The following is a 5,488-nucleotide window of genomic DNA, read 5'->3' on the forward strand; positions in this document are numbered from 1 at the left end:
TAAAACAAATTATTACGTCTGTGTTCTAATATTTTTGAAAAAACCGTGCCTATCTGCGTTCAAAGAGTAACAAGAATACGATTTTAGAGGGCTACATTGTAGCTTGAATGGACCTTACTCCCTTCTACATTTTGTTTTCCTACATGTAGATTCTGAGACCGAATACTCAAGATGCCACTTTCTTTCAAAGGTGGCGGCTGGCAATCCTTTGTTTTTAATGAGAAAGACGAAGGATCTTTTGAGTGTCATCACGTCTGTACTGAGCAAAGAAACTGTGCTCATAGTGGCAAAGTCTAAATTATTAAGCTTAAGAGAGCATTGGAGCGCTACATGTTTAGATTTCGGTGAAGTATTCCTTCTCTAGAGCTTTCGATAGTGTCTATGCTGTGGTTTACTTTAGTTTTTGGTTTTTTTTTTTGCAAATTAGTTTAAACTTTATTATTAATCAAATGTTTAAAAAAAGGATTTTTCTTTCTTTGGGGGTGTAGTTAAAAAAAGGGACTAGGTTTTTTAGATCGTCAGAAAAAGAACTAGACATATTTGGGGTTGTAGTTAAGAAAAAAAGGGGCTAGGTTTTTTAGGTTGGCTGAAAAAGAACTAGACATATTTTTCCTCTCTTGTACTTACTTACCACTCCCTGATCCTCTCCAGTACCTCCATCCCCCCTTATGCCCAACCCCTCTACACAGCACTACTCACAGACACTTCATATTTCTCAAGACCTTTCTATATACTCACCAGAACTGGATCTTGAACTCCATTTGGATCTGTTGCCTACTCCTTAATCCTCTTGACCACGCAAGCAATTGATCCAAATTACTCAAAATAAATTGTAAATAAATAATTGCGTTCCGACGAGGGAGTACGCATTCTAATGGGGTCGTTTTACGAATGTCCCAAATACGTTCGCGGGTATCGGTTGTGATGACATGCGACTTCAGGGTTTGACCGACTGGGACATCACCACGATCTAATGTGATTGTGAATCTGTCATGCCTTGACATCGGGTTCGTATCGCAATGCCCGCATGCCCAAATCAAAGCGGTGAAAATTCCCCATATTTCTACGCAATCTCGTCCCCACAGCCACGATCCTTTTCGGCGCTAACCAAAAGGATTGTGGCTCTGGGAACGAGATTGGTTTCGAGCTTTGATTTGACGCATGACCTTGGGTCGCCACCTACATCTCCTTTCCCATCTCCATTCATTGCAGACAGCCGTAACACTGCATTATGTGCCCAAAAGGTAGTCGTGATACTCAAACCCTCCCCGTCTTGAGAAGTACGAACTTAAAGGTGTCCATCGATAATCATCCTATTCACCACTGTCTCTGATGCTGGATGGCAATCATTGAAAGTGGTAGCCGGTGACGTGTAAAACATTTACAGAATTATTCGTGATATTACCACTTTGCATGCCTTTTCCTTAATTTTTAGAGAAGCTCAACAGAGCGCTATAGGTAAAACTTTTGGGAAAGCTATCCATTCGAGAAATTCTGGTTATGACGTCAGCGTACGCCTGTCCGTTCGCCCGTACAAACCGACGGGGTGGAGGTAGGGAGGTAGGACAGGTAGGACATATATTTTGTAAAACTCGCTAAAAAGAACGTAGAAGACCTGAAAACGTTTGAAATTCCGTGTTTACAGAGATTCTGGCATGTTTCAATAATCACACACCACGTCGCCATTCACGCTTACAGGAGACATCATTGGAGAGTTCTCTTGTCATTATTGCCTATTTCGTCAGACATAAAGGGCCGATTAAATCAGCCGGATTATTCGGGTTTGCCGGGATGAGTTTGAGCCCGGTATATATTACATGACGTGTGCCAGCCCGGTTTGGGTTAAATTTAGATTATGTCGCATGAAAAAAAAATAATAATAATAATAAAAAAAAAAAAAATAAAAAAAAAAAAAATAAATAAAAAAAAAAAAAAAAAAAAAAAAAAAAATAATAATAATAATAACAAGACGAAGAAGAAGTGGACAGCCGTTAGTCTCGCTCAATTGTTATTAAATTTCACCACTCTACAATTTAAAGAAGCCCTAAAGTTTGCTATCTTATACATGTGCATATTTTATTTCAACAAAATAAACCTGGCTATTCCGTGGGCAATTTTGCTCTAAGGTGGAGTAATGTGGTTAAAAATCACTGGCTTGGCTAACCGGGCGTTCCTGGTTAACGTGATTACGTGGAAAAATCTCAGCCCGGCCGGTTAGCCGCGATCCCGGCATTTCGGGTAACCGAGCTGAGAATTTTCCTTATAATCGCAAACTAGCTTTTTGGTGTTTTTTTTTTTCTCAGACGTGCCAGGACCTCGGCTAAACGAGCCAGCCCGCCTTAACGGGACAACTCGGCTTGCAAAACATTGATCTCCAACGAATGCACTTAATTTGAGGGAAGAAAATGAAAATTTATTCTTAAGTGCTGACGTTCTTCATAAAAATCTCAAATTTGGATATTTCAAGTTGCTGTTTTTCAGACTACGCCAAAGAAATGGGAAAAAGTGAAATGCACGAGCAAGGAATGCAAAGCTGTCGTTTTGTCCACTTAATCTGCAAATTTGTGATGTTCTCGTTCAGGTCCCCGTTGTCGTTGCTTATTAGTTGCCTATTATTATTGAGTTCCAGCAGATGGAAAAATATGCCCAAACGTTTTCAAGTTTAAGTATTTCTTTTAATCAAGGTAAGAACATTATATTTCTTACAGCAATGAATTACTTTTGGCCATTGAGGCTGAACTACCTGGCAACATTACAAGATACCTAAACTACCAAGGCCCGTTCAAAACAAACCTAACTGTTGAGTTTAAAACGACTGAAGAGCGGAGTTTGAATCAATTTGGTGCGGCAGGTTATGTTTAGAGCGGCAAACAACGTTGAGTTCGGCAGGGTCTGTCGCATTGTGCGATCATGGAGTGACGACTGATTCATGATACGGCGTTCTGGTCATATGCCGAACGAAACGCAAAAATTAAGACAATTAATAAACTTTCTCAGCTCTTACCGAAGCCCAAATCTAAGTTTGGTGCGACCTACACTCACGTTGCTCGTTTCTCTGAAGTCGCTCTTAAGTCAAAATTTATTGAGTGTGGTTCGGCACATGGCTGGAGCGGTGTTTGGAACGGGCCTAAGAAATATAGCAATTTTACGAAGAAAAAAAGAGTTCATCAAGTTACGAACATTATCTTCCTTACTACAATGAATCATTTTTTCACTATCGAAGCATTTCAAGTTTAAGTAATTCTTTTAATCAAGGTAAGAACGTTATATTTCTTACTGCAATGAATTGCTTTTGGCCATTGAGGCTGAGCTACTTGGCAACATTACAAGATATGAATTAAAGTTCTATGATATGCAGCTGCAATTTCACAAAGAAAATACATGATATAACTCATAGTTATACATTAATCAAGTTAAGAACATTATCTATCTTACTACAATTAATCATTTTTTGCTATTGAGGCTATGAAGCTCCCTGGCAACATTACAAGATATGAAATAAAGCACTAAGATATACGGCAATAATACTAATTATGCATTCATTTGCCTCTTCCACATATCCCATAATACCCTGCTCTTCGAGATGAGGGGGGGGGGGGGGGGATGGGCTGGGGAACGCCAACAAGATCAATGTGGCGAGCGGTGGAGCGGGGAGAAGCGTAGATCGTAATGTATCGAAACTGACACATTTATCGGATGTTTTACGGTTGGGAATGGTAGCTTTGAAAGGAGTTTGTACGCAGATAAATTGTTCAGCCGAAAACCTTGGTAAAAGGCGATGCTAAGAATGATTTGTAACAGCTAAACATTGCCACGTGCGGTAACGTGGAGAACAAACCAGAGGAGAAATCATGGCTTCCTTACCTACAAACCCCTTGGAAACTTGAGTAAATCACGGACTCGCTTACGTGACAATATTGACATCCAAGACGTGAAATCTTATTTGCTTAGGAGCGGTTTGAATGGAGAGAAGGTGAAAAAATACGAGACGGTTATGCCAGCCCATGAGGTTTACAACTTCATGTCAGTGATTATCCCTGGACTATTTTTTTTTTTTTTGTAATCGTGCACAATAAAGTAAATTACGCTGCCTGATACAAAAAAAAATGTAGGATTTCTTCCTTTATTTGTTGCAAAAGTAACTGAGCCAATCTGTGCAATATAATTTAAAGATCACTCAGTGACTCGCTAGCGTATAATTTGTACCTTTGGCCGCTCTATATAAGTGAATGTTGAATGTCGTTTACAATTAATTCATTTGCGCAGGACAACCATTTCTACCATGTGACCACAACTTGTGTGCTGTGCGAGCTTGCAGAAAGCGCTCTTTCTCTACTGAGCACTTCAAAACCCGCCTTCACCCGCCCCACTGTACATGTATTGTAGGACTAAGAAGGGATTGCAGTCATATAGGTGATGCATTCTTTGTTCTCTGTGAGATAATTGTTGGAATTAAATGCAAACGGGCAGACTCCAAACGAGCAAATTATGAACCAAAACTAGTAGAAAACTCAGTATTTTAAAGACAAAGCTAGAAATGAATCTCCCGAAAAGAAATGTAAGCGTTCAGAAACCTTGGCAAACTGGTTTCACTGAAGAGTAGAACCTCGAGAAAAAAACATACCTGGATATTTTATAACCCCTCAAAAGTACCAGCCCCTCTCCCCACTCGAGATTAAAGAACGGACTAATAAAATTTACGAAAAAAGTTGTGTGTTTCTCAGGAGGAAAGAGCACATTTTGGAGAAGCGACAGGAGAGGTAACTGTGAAGCTTGGTACTGGCACGGAAAACCTCGCATAACTGGCTAAAAATACAAAAAGCATTAATTAATTGAATCTAAAACCAGGCCAACCAAAGCCTTGTCTAGTAAATGTGTATGAACACATTTACTAGATGGGCTGCCTTCAGAAAACGAGATTATAAAACGTTATTCTCACAGGAAAAACGTTAAAAAAATGTGCGTCAAGAACTGCTTTGTTCAGGAAGAGTGTGGGGAAACTCGTCGTTCGAGCACACAATATCATATGATGAAACATTCTGGAGAAAGAGAATAGCGCTGAGGAAATGCTCTGAGCATAAACGGGTGCTCTTGCTCACCTGGTATGATTTTCCGACGGTTGGAGCAGTGGACAGCATATTTAAAGTCGTTCTTTCCCATCGCAAAAAATGATTAAAAAATTCAAACAGTAAGTATTGTAGAGGAACTTTTACGAATCATTTTGGCACGTTGCGAGCTCACAATGCTTGTGAAAGTCCCAAAGGACTTCAACGGTAAGGATATTTATTACGTGGACCTTAGTAGGCATAATCATGGAAAAAAAAGTTATACGAAGCATTGTGTTTGAAATTTTACAGGTTAGCAGTGCATAACCAGGAAAGTTCACTCTCGCCACCGAGTCTCTTCGTCAACACAGGTGTAGGCCATTTCTTTCTTGGAACGCTTAATATTGTTCATCCATGAAAATGCTTTGTTTTAAAGAAGATGT

Source organism: Montipora foliosa, chromosome 5 (genome assembly GCF_036669935.1).
Source record: "Montipora foliosa isolate CH-2021 chromosome 5, ASM3666993v2, whole genome shotgun sequence".
Taxonomy (NCBI): Eukaryota; Metazoa; Cnidaria; class Anthozoa; order Scleractinia; family Acroporidae; genus Montipora; species Montipora foliosa.